General features: G+C 45.1%; 1 protein-coding gene across 1 annotated transcript in view; it reads left to right on the top strand.

Moving 5' to 3' along the window:
• The window catches only part of ANKRD50 (ankyrin repeat domain 50), a gene marked incomplete at its 5' end in the record, with an annotated part of 56,106 nt that overhangs the window by 561 nt on the left and 38,778 nt on the right, over positions 1–16,767 (top strand). The gene's annotated exons all lie outside the window — the stretch shown is intronic.

Genomic DNA, 16,767 nt, shown 5'->3' with positions numbered 1-16,767 from the left:
CCGGGACCCGGAGCGCTCTCCGGCGGCGCCGTCTGCTTTTCTGAGGCGGTGGCGCTTCGGGACCCAGCAGAGCTTCCCTCGAAGGAGGCGCCGGCCCTTGGGGACTCGCGGGAGGTCCACCGGCGCGTTTGGGAGTGATTTCCTCATCGCCCCACTGAAAAGCGGAGTGGTGTTTTGAAGTGTGTGAAGTTTGGGAAATCGCGGACTGGGGACCACGTTCGTACGTTAGTGAGTCACGCAAAGGCCATGTTTCCCTCACCTGGGGGAAGCGGTTTTCGGTGGGTTGGTCCAGCGAGGGGACGAGCCGCTTTTGGGGGCGGCCTCTTCACGCTCGAAACGTGCTCGCGGAGGCCCGGCTCCTTGGCAAGAGTGCAGAGCGGCATGCAGCTTGTCACGGTGTGTCTCCGCCTGCCTGACCACTTCGCTGTACCCTGTGCTTGCTCCTCCCACGGTCACTGGCTCTCGGCCGGCAGAAGCTTGTCCTCCACGGATGCTGGTGTGCTGTGCAGGGGTGGGGTGGGGGGTGTCTGGGGGATTGGAGTAGGGTTAGAATTACTAGGAAGAGAGGGGTGATCGCTTTTGCAACTCAGAGGTGATGGGGTGAAAGCTGGACATCTTAGAAGTTATGTGGACAATAGTAGTGATTATAATAAACCATATGTCAGTGCCCGTGCTAAGTGCTTTACACATGTCCCTAACAGTCCCATGAGGTGGGGACTGTCACTACTCCCTTTTGAGATGAGAAGAATGAGGCTAGCGCCAGAGTAAGTTGTCCAGGGTTACAGGTTAGTACTTGGCCGAGCTGAGACTGAGATGGGACATTCAAATGCATAGTTGAAATCCTAGAGATTGTTGGGAGGGCTTGAACGGGAGAGGAGTGGTTTGGAGGTCGAGTGCCTGAGTGGAGGGCAGGGTGTCTGGCTGTGGCTTGAGTGTGGGCTTCCCGATTACCCGCAGAAGGGGCGGAGAGGGAGAGGGTGGCCTTCCAGAAGGAGAGTGACGGTGAAGATGCTAGATCCCTACAGGGAGGGGCTCACTGAAGTCGGGAGGGGCCGCGGCTCGGCTCTGAGGTGTAGGGCTCCTGATGACTTTGAGATGCTAAATCCAGGAGAAGTCCCGGCATATCTGTTAGTTGCCTGTTAGTTGCGCTTGGCTGTGAGTCATCCAGTCAGGGCTAAAACTGTTCTATTAAGTTAATGAGGCAGTCTGTCCGTTGACACCTGTGGCAGGAACTTGAGACGCAAGGTCTGATGGCGAGTGTCCAGTAGAGCGTCACTGTGTGTGGAATAAAGAATGTCGTCTTTAACAGAAAACTTGCCCTTCGAGAGATTCGGTGTCTCTGTGCGAGGCAGCTCTTCTCTTGACTTGCTGCGTTCTCTGCAGAATCTGTCGCTATCGAAGAGCTGAATTTTCCTTTCTTGGTATAAGCAGTTTCATTCGCTGTTTGGAGTTATTGACACCTTAACCAGCAACTTTCAAAGAGCTCAGTTGATGGTGAGCTTAATCTCACTCAAGACTAATTGCATACATTATTGGGATTCATGTGTAAACTTCCAGTACCTAAATGTTTAAAATCACATCTGATAATTGGGTATTTTTGATAAACTCTGATGCTGAGTATATCTATATAGTGTCATAGGTTTTCCTGAAGAATAATTATTATTCTCGTTTGCTCCTCTTAGTATTTTTTCCTGTGTGATTTGTAGTTGTCGACTAATTGAAGGGAAAGAAGAACCAATTCGAGCTGTGTGTAAAACCCCGCCAGCAGTGCTTTTCTGACTGACGTCGACAGGGCACCTCCCGTTCCCAGCCTTGAGAGAATGCCTGGTCCTTTTCCATGGCCCTCTCTGGTACTCTTACCTGATCTCTTACTGAGTTCTTCAAAAACCTGGTCGCTTTCTTCCTTCATGGTAAAGTATTTGACCATGAAATACATGAGGCAGATAGGGCCTTGGAGCCCTCTTTTTGATCATACAAGGAGATACAGTTCCTCAAAACAGCTGTCAAGCTGTAGTATAGCTGTCGTCCCATGCAAACTCCGGGGCACAGTTCCGAGGTTAAAGTCTTCACGGCTGATGCTGTGTGGCACCAGATGACCCAGGCTTCTGGCCAGACAGATATCCAACACGTTTTGTGGAGTCTATTAGTACTGTCTGACTTCTTAAACAAGTCCTTCATACAGTTCTGTAGGAATGCTTCGTCTTTAGGCATGGATAGATAAGTTCAACGGGTAGAAAATGGGGCGGAAGACCCCTGTTTCCAAGGAGTTACAGTGTTTTGAGGGAAACAGAAATGGAAGCAGCTAATTAACACTGCAGGGGACGGAATATAAATGAAGCAAAGAGAAGTAAAATCTCTTCTTTTCACTTTTGACCAAATGAAATCCAGTATGTTTTTGTATCATTACTTTCTTGACCTTTAAAGTTCAGTAGTATCAATGGTTGATATATTCATAGATGGTTCCCAGCTTACAGTGATTCAACGTGGAATTCTGACTCTGGGATGGTGGGAAAGTGAACACATTCCATGGAAACCTTCCTTGGAGTACTCAAAGTGAATTTGTTACTGTCGGTGCAGGATTCAACGAGTTACGTGAGATACGTAATGCTTTATTACAAGACAGGCTTTGTGTTGGATGGTTTTGCCTAAGTGTAGACTACATCTCCTAAGAAGGTTTAAGCAGGCTAGGTTAAACTTGGCTTAAACTTTGATACTTGGTAGGTTGAGTGTGTTAAATGCATTTTGACCTAAGGCATTTTCAATTTAGGATGGGTTTATCCAGATGTAATCTTATCGTAAGCTGAAGAGCATCTGTATTCATATGAGAAATAATAGTAGGAGAAAACTGGTAAAGAAACTCTTCGGCACAGATTCACAAAGCTGGGGAAATTGCAGAGAGGTGATTCTGTAATGGATGCCTTTTTTCTCCACTTATTTTTTCTTCAGTGTGAGGTCACGCTCCCCGCGGGGCCATGGGAATGTTGGGTCAGGCTCACGGGGGTGTGGGTGTCTGGGGTGTGATCTGGTGCCGTGGGAAAGATGCAAAGAATTGCACAGAAGTTAGAGTGGGAGATCTAGTTTATGTAAAAGTAAATTGGAGAGCGAGAGAGACTCCCCTCTCCAAGGCAGGAGAGGGGGCCAAAGCTTAAGAAACGTGGCTGCGGCCAGAGCCCAGAGAGCACGTGGCCACACCGAGTCCGAGGCCACGGCCCGTGCTGCCTGTAGTTGCTTGGGGAAGGGTCCTTGAGGTGGCCGGGTGGAGGTCTGCTCCCGTCATCACAAAGGGGCAGGCCAGCGCAGCTGCTGCTGTCGGGTGATGGACAGCAGGCCGACGGGCGGCACCGTCACGCGATTGCTGCCGTGGTGGTGGGTCCACCTGTCCCGAAGGTCGATGTGGAGGGGGCTCTGGGGGCCTGGAGGGGATCATAAAATGATGACAGTAGCTGCCTCTGAGGAGCTGGTGCTGTCCCTGGCTAGTGATCGGGGGGGGGGGGGAAGCTAAAGCGAAGGCCAGAAGAGCGTGCGATTTAGGCAGTGGTAACACGGCTGCTCATTGGGTGTATTAAATCCATGCCATCTCCTCTCATTCCACTTTCCGTGCTGATTTTCTATTTTTTTTGACCCCTAATGATACTTGATAGGACATGGTACGTGAAATTGTGAGGCTGAGCGGTAACTTGGTAATGACTGCTTCATGACAATTTTAACAAGAACGAGGCCGTGCATAGTGGCTCACACATGTAATCCCAGGCCTGAGAGGATTGCTTGAGCCCAGAGTTCAAGGCCAGCTTGGGCAGCATAGGGAGACCTTGTTGCTACAAAAAGTTTTAAAAATTAGCTGAGTGTGGTGGCACACACCTGTAGTCCCAGATACTCAGGAGAGTGAGGCAGAAGGAGGATCGCCTGAGCCTTGGCATTCGCGGCAGTGGTGAGCCGTGAGCGTGCCACTGCACTTCAGCCTGGGTGACGGCGTGAGACCCTGACTCAATTAAATAACTAAAGAAACTTCTTATCAGTCTTGTCAAATATGGCCACTTTCTTTCCCTCCTGACATGGCATAGTATATACTGTATATACTGTCGTTCCTTATATTTCATTGTCACAAAATTTTTTCATTCATTCATTCATTATTACAGCAAATGATGGGGGCCTATAACAGTAAAACAGATTCTGTGTTTGAAGCAAAGTTCAGCTCAGGTATTTATTGAGAACCTTCTGTGCGTTAGGTAGAGTTCAGCAGGAGGTAAATCAGTGCATGGAAGCGCCAGAACCCTGCCTTCGGGGAGCTTCCTTTCTAATATTATTTATTAACAGTGAGTACTTGTTAAAATGCCCATGCAGCATGTGGCCATTTTGACATTAATAGAATTACGTGATCTGCTAAAGGGAATGGCCTGAAGATACACTGATTTCTTTTTCTTCGTTTTCATTTTTCTTAACTGGCCGAAGGATAGAGTCATTGTTACATGTTCACCATGTTTTCCCCTTTTCTGTTAGTGGAACTAAGTTCATGGTGATCATCACCTTTTTGCTTGTCTTGAGACCCACAGTCTGGCTTCTCTAGGGCTTTATTAAAGTGTGGCGTATATTTTGCCCTGAATATGTCTTTAGTTCTAGAGTTAGCGTTAGAGGTCAGTGGGGGGGGGCTCTGGGGGCCTGTAACAGTAAAACATTCTGGTTATTTTCAACAAAAGATCCAGGGTCTGTGAGGGTGGCGTGGTGGGTGTAACTTCAGGTCTTGTGGCTGGGTTAGAAGCAGAACTGAAGGTGGTTATTTCAGTCAACCAGAAACTCCTTCCTGCACCTTGCTATCTATCATGGGCCTTAAATCCAGAGTTGTTGGAAGGGTTTAGATGGCTGTGGTGCTGGAAATACATATCCTTGTTCCTGGTGTGCATCACTCCCTAATTTTTACTTCTAGTTGAGAATTTGCAGGACCAGATGAAATGGGAGTTTTCTGTCTGTGATCAGTTTTTCTGTGCTGACTGAAAAGATTTTGTTCTGTGTAATGCCAACAGGAAACATTAAACATCTTCAGGGGAACACAAATTAAGTGTAAATGGGATAAAACTGTGATGAAGGATTAAAGATGAGTAGCTCTAGGCCTTGAGAGTTTAGCGGAAAATGTGTGTTAATGGTGGAAGGCAGCATGCCTTGCTAGAAGGTTGCAAACTAGGACCAAGTGCTGACGTTGTTCGGGTTTTCTTAATGTCAAATAGGGATTCTCGAATGCTTGAATGTTCTTCCAGAACTTTTCATCTCTTCTCCAGGAGCACTTACAGTTTTTTTTAATATCTCTTCTTCTTTTTGTCTCTCTCTCTCTCTCTCTTTTTTTGAGTTGGAGTCTCACCCTGTCGCCCAGACTGGAGTGCAGTGGCCGCTCCCGGCCACCGCAGCCTCGACCTGCTGGGCTCCGGCGATCCTTCCGCCTCAGCCTTCCCAGTAGCCGGAATTACAGGTACACGCTACCACGCCCGGCTGATTTTTTGATTTATTGCAGAGATGAGGTCTCGCTGCCCAGGCGGGTCTCGAATCCGCGGGCTCAGGCAAATCCGCTCACCTCAGCCTCCCAAGGCGCGGGATGACAGGCTGAGCCACCTTGTCCAGCTTTTATCTCTTCTTTATATCCCTAAGATCTTCTTTATATCTCTTTAGGTTTTCAGCCTGTGTTTTAGTTATTTATGCACATGTCTTTGTCATCTGCCCTACTGGGCACTTGCTTCTCATGACATTACTCATGACTGATGAATTTTTCATATTTGCTGTAGTGCTTTGCACAACGCTCTGCATATAATCATTGTTAAATAAGCATCTTTCCAATGCGTGAATAATACTACTTGCCTATCTAGAATGTGTCTGAACCTCACTGAAAGAAGGCTGACACTTTTGAATAAGAAAGCAAGTTGGAATGTTAGATGACTTAGAGCAGTTTTAAATGCAGACCTGACTGGTATAGTGAGTATTAATGTATTAACCTGCTGTCTGCTCTTTGGCATGTGTGAATGTGGCAGTGTTCCAGGTAGTTTTAAGTGACCAGATATCCGTCTCCTGTCTCACCTGACTCTGGTGTTTTTGGCACACTCAACAAAGGGGCTAGGAGCAGAGGGGGCTGTGTGTTTCCACAGCAAAACACCCCACTTCTATCATCTGTCTTGTACTAATGCTCTCTAAGGTAACTGTCATCTGTCATCCCTTCTCAAGGAGTGTCAAATTAAAATATTCTTGTAAAAGTGCCTTTACTGTTCAAGTTTTAGAAACAATAAAGGAATCAATGAAATTTTCATAATCAAAACTCCACAGGTTTGCGTCACTGAGTGACCTGCTGCATCCCACTTTTCACTATGCCCTTTTTGCTGGAAGATGAACCTCCCGTCCCACCCACTTGCCCTCCCTAAGATCTTCTTTCTACCCTAGACAGGCTCTTTCATGTTTTCACTCACCTCTGGATACTGCTGCATTGGGTCCCTGGTGCTCTTTGCATTTGCTGAACCAGTCCTTGACTGCCAGGCAGTTCTGGTGTCCTGGCTCGGTGGGTAGCCCCAGTCTGCATATCTGCATGATCAAAGTCAGCCATATTCTTACTCTGTTCAGTAATCTTTTTATTTGCCTTTTGATAGCTCACGTTCTTTTTAGACCAGAGAGAGTGGTGCCCTCCAAGTTGAGTGTGTTTTTTTACCCAATTCAGAAAGCTCCGCATACATACCCAGATTTTTTTTTCTTGAAAAGGCAGGAGTGGAAGTCTTGACAGTGCTGGCTCTCATTCCTTGGAGGCAGTCATCTTGTAGAGCTATCTGTTCTGGGGCTCACGTTGTCCCCACCCAGTTGAACTATACCAGGACTGCTTCCTGTGTTTACATTGGCCAGCCTGGCTCCTTTGGGCACCTCCAGACACGAACACGTTTCCTGTTCCACTGAAAAAAGAAGCGTTGTATCTCTGTCTCTCTCAAATTCGCTCTCCTGTTGTCTTGCGTGTGTGCTGCCTTGCGTGTGTGCGGTCCTGAGTGTGTGCTGTCTTAAGTGTGTGTCAGTGAGGGAAGTGTGCTCCTCTTCCCTAGTGCCATGCTTCTGGGCTCACTGAAACCCGTCTGTGTCTCTACATACTGACAGAAAGACGTTCATGCACCATTGCCTGTGAACTCACTGCTCATTCTGTCTGCACCTTAGATGATGCATTTTAGGACTTTTCTCATTATTTGTGCTTTCTCCCTTCCAGAATCCCCTGCTGACATACTCTTTGGTATCCCTTCCTCCAGGTTCTCTCTGGGTGTTTGCCCAACAAGCTGACTTAGACCTTCCTTCCTTATGTATACTCCTTGAATTATTTTATCTACCTACATGACTACCGGTGCCTGAATCTAATATGACAGCAGTCAAATCGTGTCAACACCCTGTATCCTCACGATCGCCAGGTGTCTTCTACCTGGGTGTCCCTCAGTGTCCTTCCCTTGTTCTAACTAGCTGCTCTTCCGTCATTTCTATTCATTGACTCGTTCATTCATTTCCTAAGCAGTGCTGGGAACGTGCCAGATATGTGCTAAGTGTCAGGGCTGAAGTGACGAGCCAAACAGGACACTGCTTGTGGGGAAAACACATTGAACAAGTGATCACAAACATAAAAAAGTAAAAGCGCTAGTTTAACTAGGTGCTAAGAAGGCAGGAACAGGATGATGAGAGCTTGTCGTAAGAAGCCTGATCATTATCTGGAATTCTGGGAAAACTGGCTGCTCACCTAAGCTGTTTCTTGTTTCCTCCGCCCTTTCTGCTCAGAATTGTGACCTTAAGGTCAGCAGTTAGAAATGCAGGGTGGTTAGAAATGCAGAATCTCAGGTCTGCAGAATCAGAATCTGCCCGTTCGTGCGATCCCAAAATGAAGCCTGGACACGTTGGGGTCTGAGAAGTACTGTTCTTAGGTGGGTTCTCATGTTCTCTTTGACCATCTTCTATTATATGACTTTGTTCTAAGGTATTTACTCTTTATTTTGGAATGTCTCCTGAATTCTTTCACCCTACTCTAGAATTTCACCTCCCCTATTCCTGGTTGGTCTACTTACTTCATTTTGCCCACAGTTGCCAGCTAACCATAGGAGAGCTGTTTTCTTTAGGCCACTCCCCCGAGCCTATGATAACCTATGTGCTTCGCGCTAGAGAATCTTGAAGATGCTCCTCTGCTGCCCCTAAAGCACTGTCATGTTTCCATAACCTCGCCACAGCGCGCTAAGCTCATTCCTTCTTCCAAAAAAGATCTTTAAGTGTATGAGGCATTAAAGCTTGTAGGGGATATGGACAAGTAAGAATATTCTCCTTTTTCTTAGTGTTTAGTAAAAGTTTCATATTCCCAGTAAAGTTATGAAATTTTGTTATGTGTTGCAGGTTTTTTACATTTTGTTTTAGGCCTTTACTTTGTTTTTAGCCATTTTACTGTATTTTTAATTTTGTGAAGTAGAATGGTCGGATTTTTATGAAGTAAAATAACTAAATACTTATCTGCTCTTTAAAATCTTCTTGAAGTGTGTTCTAGATGGTTGCCTGTCGTTACCCTCTCATTGTTTCAGTGAAGCCCTTGACCATATTGTTTTAATTGTTGTAAGTTTCAAGTTCATTTCTATCATGTTAGCCTAATTGCAGAAGTATTTTCTAATGTCCTTTCTAGTATACATCTGGGTGGTTAAATACAGCCTTTGATAATAAAATACAGTTTGAGAACTGTATTTATGCAATTGCTTAACACAAGTGAGTGTTAGTTAAGAAGACAAGCTGTGTCTTTCTCATGGCGGTCTTGAAGACTGACGGGGAGCTTTCTAGATATGGTGGCCTTCCAAACTTGGGTCTCAGAACTTGAATACACGGACACTGCACTGGGCCGAGTTATGACCTCTGCTCGTCACATGTCACACCTCCGTGTCTTCGTGGTCTTGTCATGTGATGCTGCAGGCCTTTTCCTAGAGGAGGCCTGCACTTCTTTGGGTTTGGGTTTGGGCTCTGCCGTGGTCAGGGGACGTTAGCAGACACAACCCAAACGGAGGTTTGAAGTGAGGCTTGTCTTCTTGGGCATCTGCGGTCTCCATGAGAAGGGCATGGTCTGGCTAGCCTGCTGGTCCTGGGAGATGGAATTAGGAGATACTCAAGATGGAAGCCATTCACTTGTATTACAATCTGGGCGTCATCGTGGGTTCCCCAATTTCGATGGTCCTCTGTGCTCAATTCACCAGCTGCTTTTGCTCTGCCGCTGAGATAAAACAGCCACGCTCCACTTTTCTGGCTCCACTGCTGCTTCTCCCGTTCCTGTTGCCCAGACCAGCAGTTCCCAACCCTTTTGTCGTTGGAGACCGGTTTCACGGAGGATAGTTCTTCTGTGGACAGGGGACCTTCTAGCTTTAGATTCTCATAAGGAGCGCGTAGCCCAGATTCCTTACCTGCACAGCTCACAGTAGGGTTCCCACGCCTCTGAGAATCTCATGTTGCAGCTGATCTGGCTGATGGTGGGAGCTCCCTGGTGTGCACGCGCACACACACACACACACACACACACACACACACACACACACACACCCGCTCAGCTCCTGCTGTGCGCTGTGTGGCCAGTGTGAACAGGCCACAAAACCGGTGGAGGTTGGCTCTAGCCTCCTAACTGATCTTGTTGCTGCTGTTCTGTCACTTCGGCTCACAAAACAGAGTATCAGGCCAAGGGGCTTTCTGGCCTAAAAACTGACAGTGGCTCCTTTGGTTTGGAGTAAAACCTGAGCTCAGCCTTTGGCTTCATCTGACACCCCTCCTCCTTGCCCCTGGCCCACTCTGCCCTCACTTTGTCTGAAACAGGTCCAGTTCTGGCCGGCACACTTCTCCTGGCGCCTTGCCTGTTAGCACTGGGTGCACCCTTAACACCCCCAGCCTCACCTCTTCAGGGAGCTCTCCTTGCCCGCTGCGTCTTAGGAGTTTCCTGCCAGCCACTTCTTAGGCCCGTCATCTGTCACCTGGCCTGGTTTCTCTGTTCTTTCTCTTCAGGTCCGCTGTGATCTGTAGCCTCCTGCCCGCCTGTTGGAATAAGTAGAGAATAAGAATAAAAGAAATGCCTGTCTGGTTCTCTTTGATCACCAGGGCTTATAATCTAGTGGAAACTCAGTAGCTATTTCTCAAATTAATGGATAACTATATTTTAACTTAAAACATCATTATTTTGTTAATACTGATCATTTGTTTTGCTTCAGCCATTTTCATTTTTCAGGTATTTGGTGGTTTTTCTGTGGAACAATTTATGTATATGGATTATAGATATAGATGAGAAGGATCTGTTTTAAGCCAATATTTTTTATTATTGCATTTGTGTCTTCACAGTTTATGCTGAACTCAATTTTTGCCAAGTGAGAAATCTTCTTAGCAGCATCAGGCTTTTGTTATGGGACGAGATCCCTGTGAGGTCACCTTTTGCCTCTCCTTATATGAATCTGTGGTTTGATCTGGGTAATCCCTATTCTTTCTGAGCTTATTTTTTAAAATTCATGTTCACTTGGAAAGGGAAAAAAGCTTCCACAGCTTAAATCGCAGTTGACAATATTTATTAAGTTGCTGCTCAGAAAGCGAAACAGCTCGCAAGCCATGGATGCAACAGGAATTGTCAGGGAAAAATCAGCGGCACCCACTTTCCCCAAATCATCTCCGTTATCCAGGGAGATAAATAGGAAAGCAAGGACTCACGTTACCTATCCAGTTTTTGGCCACGTCGGCTTCAAACATGGGTTTTCCATTTTGCTTCAAAGGACAGATAATCCACACTTGAAGCCCCTGGGAGTCCCTTCCTAATGCTGATCTACTCACGCCCTGCAGGGGGCCTTCCTGTGCATTTACGTTTTCCATCAACGTCGTTTGACCACACGGGCATTAGGCAGGCGTATACACATGCTTGTTCCACTCCCTTGCTCTGTATATTTTTCATTCTGTAGCCACAGTTTCCAAACTTTTAAAAAATGCATTTACAAACGATATCTTTTATCGTTTCCAAACTTTTAAAAAATGCATTTACAAACGATATCTTTTATCGTAGCATAAAGCAAGTCAAATGCCTGGGAATAAATCGAATCCTCGATGTTTTCGGCCTGTATACTGGGAAGTCTAACAACTCTGCTGAGGAAAACTGGAAATAAATAAATAAATGAAAGGACGAATGTACCATTTTCATGGATTAGAGGATTCAATATTGTAAACAGGCCAATTCCCACAAATTGCCCTCTGGGTGTAATGCATTCCTAGTCAGAATCTCAAGTGGAATGTTTGCACATTCCATCTCTTACAACACCTCCTATAATGTCGTCCCTGGAGGTCCCACCACACCCTCCGAAGAGAATGAGAGTGTAAAAGAAAATAAATACTGTGTTATTATTTTAAAGACGTTTTTGACCTCACAGACCCCTTGAAAAGCCCCCAGAGGCTCCTGGGGGTCCCCACACCTTCTTGGAGGACACTGACCTCCCCCGCTTACCCAGATGGCCACTTCACACGTCTCTCATCTCAAGCTCCAATATCTCCCTGCCCCTACACCACCACTCCTAGCTGTTGACTTTGCTTCCTGCATAACGAGAAAGTCTGTAGCATCTATCTGTCTATCTGTAGCCCAGTCCATCTGTATGTACACGCATGCATGTGTAATCAGAAGAGACCTGTGCGTTCACTGGAGCTTCTGCTCCACCAGCCTCCTGCATTTGCATCTGCATGCATGGCTTCATGTCGACCCTGGAGTGGAATATGAGTCTGTATGCCCCTGTTAAGCCGTCTGCACTCCTGTCCCATCCACTTACTTACTAAATTTCACTCTCTCTCTCCTACTCAGTGACACATTGCTAGCAGTTTACTCTTTCCCATCATTATTCAAATATCCTGTAAGAACTTCCTTCTTAAAACACCTCCTCAAACTCATATCCTCCTCCAAGCTGCTCAGCTTCCCCGCCCCCTTTATAGTAAATGCCTCAAAAGATTCTGCCTGTACTTACTATTTGCTCCTCCCATTGCTCATGATCCTAGTGTCATCAAGCTTTTTTCTCACTCCACCTTATTCCGGGACCTCCATGTTGCTGAATCCAACGCTCAGTCTTTAACGCGACAGAAGTACTCGAAGTAGCACATCTCTCCCTTCTTCTTGTGACACGCTCTCCACTTTTTAACTTGCCTTTCTCCTCCTATCATCCAGCTACTCCTCCTTCATATCTTACCAGTTGTGTGACTCTGTTCAGTGTTAGCTCTGACAGAATACCTGAGACTGAGTCGTTTTTAAAGAAGAGAGGTATATTAGACCATGGGTCGAATGACTGGAAAGTCCAAGAGCATGGTGCTGGCATCTTCTTGGCTTCCATTCCAAGAACATGATGCTAGCATCTTCTTGGCTTTTCATGCAAGAGCATGGTGCTGGCATCTGATAGGCTTCCATTCCAGAAGCATGGTGCTGGCATCTTCTTAGCATTTGGTCCAAGAGCATGGTGCTGGCATCTTCTTGGTTTTCAGTCCAAGAGCATGGTGCTGGCTTCTTCTTGGCTTTTGATCAAGAGCATGGTGCTGGCATCTTCTTGGCTTCCGGACCAAGACCATGGTGCTGGCATCTTCTTGGCTTCTGGCCCAAGAGCATGGTGCTGGTATCTGATAGGTTTCAAGTCCAAGAGCATGATGCTAGCATCTTCTTGGCCTTTGGTCAAGAGCATGGTGCTGGCATCTGATTGGCTTCCAGTCCAAGAGCATGCTGCTGCCATCTGCCTGGCTTCCAGTCCAAGAGCATGCTGCTGGCGTCTTCTTGGCTTCTGGTCCATGAGCATGGTGCTGGCATCTTCTTGGCTTCTGGTCCATGAGCATGGTGCTGGCATCTTCTTGGCTTCTGGTCCATGAACATGGTGCTGGCATCCTCTTGGCTTCTGGTCCAGTAGCATGGTGCTGGCATCATCTTGGCTTCTTGTTCAAGAGCGTGGTGCTGATAGCATCTTGGCTTCTGGTCCAAGACCATGGTGCTGGTATCGCTTGCCCTCATATTTTGTGACAGTGTTGCAGTGAAGGGGAAGGGGAAGTATGGACATACCGAGAGACCTAACATGAGAAGAATCCTTGCTTTGTAATAGCCTGCTTTTTTGGAAACTAAGACAGTCTCAAGAGAAAGATATTAATCTGTGTTAATGACCTAGTCACCTTTTAAGGGAACCTCTTCTCAGCATTGCTGCACTGAGAATTAAGGTTCCAGTATAAATTTAGGCAGGAACACTCAAACCGTAGCATCAACCTCTGAACTTTGACATACATTTACATTTGCTTTTTACATAAAGCTCATTAGTGGCCTTCGGTGCCGTCTGTGTCTCAGTGGACCCAGTATTATTGATGCAGCTAGCGCCTCTTCTGAGTCTGAACCCGTAAGTCTAACTGCTTACCTAACTTCTCTGCTTGGTTGTCCAGTGTTGGACGTGATCAGAATTAAACCTCCCATCTCCAACCATATCTGCCCTACCTTTGTTCTTCTTGTTGGTGAATTGCAATTCCATTCTTCCAAGGAAACCAGTGGGTAGCAGTGCGGCAATCGAATTGAGAAACATCGGTGCTTGGATTTGGGTGAAGTGTTGGAACTAGTAAAAAAGTACTGTGTTCTAATTTATATCTTAAGATAGATCTGACGGCATAGGATATGGGGTGTGAAAAATTATTGAGGACCTCCAATAACTTTTGTTTATGTGGGTTATATCTAGCTATGTTTGCTGTATTTGAAATTTAAACTGATAACGTTTAAAAATATATATTAGTATCTTTAATAATAATACATAATAATAATGACATGTCAATTGAACTATATTATACAATACAAACACATGGACACATACAAACACACGTGCACACTTAAAGAGCACACTGTTTTCGTTTTTTTTTTCTTGTGCAAATCTTTTAGTTTCTGTTGAAAAGCTTCTCAAAGTCTTATTTTTGCTCCTGTAAAGATAATGCCTTTTTTATCTGATTTTGTTTAAGAGTTTCTGTCTTTGGTTTTTTGGCATGATATGTTTATGTGTGATTTCTTGGGTTTTTTGTTTGTTTTAGATGTATTGAGTTTCTGTAATTGATGCTCTTGAGTTGATGTTTTCACAAGTTTGGAAAAGTCTTGATGTACTAGTTCTTCAGATACTTCTAATCTATTTCTTCCTGCTTTGAGGACCACAATTATGTGTATGTTGTGCCTTTTAACTGTGTCCTTCATGTCTTTTTGACTCTTTTCTGTTTTCTCTATGCTTCTTTTCCTTTTGCTTCAGTCTAGATATTTTCTGTAAATCCATTGTTTTTAATTTCTAAACCTGTCTTCTGTTGTAATTTTGTTCCTAAGAAAAGAAAATAGAACCTAGCTTTGTTTTCCCAAAAGCAGACAAGATATATTGAATGAGAATTGGTTTTTTTTAGCTTTTTCTACTTTCTTTTCATCTTCTATAAGAACATATTTTTAATGCCTGACTTCTTGCAAGAATTTAATAATTTGGCTAATAAAGTGATAGGCAGATGTGTCAGCATATATTCCCAGATTATTTTAGAAGGTTTAGTTTACCTTCTAGGTAAATTCTAAATGTTTGCTTTGATGCTAAATTTCACCAGACAGTAATGAGTTTTCTGGCTTCAGAATTCAGAATGGGTGATCTGGTAATGTTATATGTAATTTAACTCTTCAAATTTCTTAAATTTCAAGGTAGTTGGTAATGGATGAAGAAAACACAGAGATGCTTGTAACTGAAAAGCACTAAATCTGAAGGTATTTTTGATCAATAATTATAATTCTGCTGTACCCAGCACTGTATAATGGGTAGCTAAATGAAATGAAATGTGTGGAGCAATCTTCACATTGGAAGAATATTCTGATTCGTCACAGAGAACCCGCTGTGGAGCCAGACTTAGTTAATGCAGGAACTGCGCATAATTACACCCTTGATGTTAATTATAAAATAGTGTCAGCAAAATTGTCATGAACACCTGTCATCTACTGATTTCCTGGAATTTCAGTAGCAAGACAAGTGATTTTCAGTAAAGAATCTGTAACTAGCAAACATGAGTGTTTAATACTCTCAGGAAAGCAAAATTTGAAAAATAGCATATTCAGTTAGAAGACCTTCAGGGTTAAAGGTTATAAGTTTGTTTCTTCTGTAAAAATATTTTTGCCCAATTTAGTTGTTAGAAAGTTAGCATCCCTTTCCTAGTATAGTCAGGTTGTTCTGAGAACTTTCTTGTTTGCCACTGTGCCTCCGGCTCTTATCTTATACACTTGGACATTTTCAAAAGCAGCTTTAAGTGATTATCAGGAGGAGGAACTTTGAGATGAAGACTTCTGTTTCTACTTCTCCCCCTTACTCCCTCCCTGTTGCTTTTTGCAGGCTCCTGACCCTTTAAAAGCTACATTTCCTGTGGGTGAAAGGGAAGCTTAGTGGCCTCTCCTTGACAGGATTGCAGTAAGGGATCGGCGTGTCCATCCACAGAGATGGCTTGCACAGTGCCACTTACACCGTCAGCACCCCGTGACTGTGGGTCACAGCCTCCTCTGCTCAGGCTGCTGTATCAAAGGGCAATTGACTGGGTCATCTGTACGGAATAGAAATGTGTTCCTCCCAGTTCTGTGGGCTGGGAAGTCCAAGGTCAAGATGCTGGCAGATCTGAAATCTGGTCGGGCCTGTCTGTTGTTTCACAGGTGGGACGGACCTTCCGTGGCCTCGCACGCTGAAAGAGGGCTGTGCTGGCTACTGGGACCTCTTTTTTGAGAACACCAGTCCCATCCATGAGTCACCCCGACTCCACCTCCCAGAGGCCCATCGAGTTGGGGTTGGGATGTTAACAGACGGGTTTGGGGAGAGACTCGGACATTGAAATGATAGAAGGATGGTTACCCAAGGGTGAGACAAGAGCCTGAGATATCGCAGTTAAGGAGAAAGTTCTCAGAACAGCCTGACTATACTAAGCAGGTGATGTTAACTTTTTGGCAACTCACTTAGCTAAAGACATGTTTATTTTAGTTTGATCTCTCAAAGACCATTAATCAACAAACACACATTACATTTGTATTCGATTTAAAAGACAAATGCACCACATCCCCCTCGTTTCCTCCATCCAGAAAGCCAAACTGCTTTAAATATCTGCCAGTTCAGTCACTTTCCAGACATGGCCCTGTCTATGTATGATTTTCAGTGTTTAGTACTTGAGAATTCTGGTTCGTTACCAACTGAGAGTACAGAGCAGTTTGAATTAATACAGATTGAGTATCCCGTACCCGAATTGCCTGGGACCAGAAGTGTTTCAGATTTGGGGTTTTTTTTTTGTTTTGAGTATTTGCATATGCAAATGAGGTATCTTGAGGATGGGACCCAAGTTTAAACACGAAGCTCATTTGTGCTTTATCTACACCTTATACACGTGGCCTGAAGGTAATTTTATTTTTTCCTTGGGAACACCTTAATAAACTGTGCTGTGCACCTGTTCTTCAAATTTGACCCATAACATAAGCAGGTGTGGAATTTTTCTCTGGTGGTGTCATGGCGGTGCTCAACAAGTTTCTTCTTCTTATCCCAGTCCAGAGTTCCGGTTTTGAAGTGGTTTTTTGTTGTTGTTGTTGTTGTTTTACTGGGTCGCCCTCTGACACCCAGACGAGCGTGCAGCGGGGCAGGAGCCCAGCTCACCTTCTGCTTTCCTTTTCATGGAGACAGCGTCTCACTGTCTTGCCCCGGCTGGTCTCGAACTCCCGGACTCAAGCGGCCCCCCGCCCTGGCCCCCTGCGTACCAGGAGGACAG

This window comes from Carlito syrichta, unplaced genomic scaffold (assembly GCF_000164805.1).
Source record: "Carlito syrichta isolate Samal-C Ts95f unplaced genomic scaffold, Tarsius_syrichta-2.0.1 Scaffold312104, whole genome shotgun sequence".
In the NCBI taxonomy this organism is placed as follows: domain Eukaryota; kingdom Metazoa; phylum Chordata; class Mammalia; order Primates; family Tarsiidae; genus Carlito; species Carlito syrichta.
Note: the sequence above shows the minus strand (reverse complement) of the source record. Positions and strands in the feature narration are given on the sequence as shown.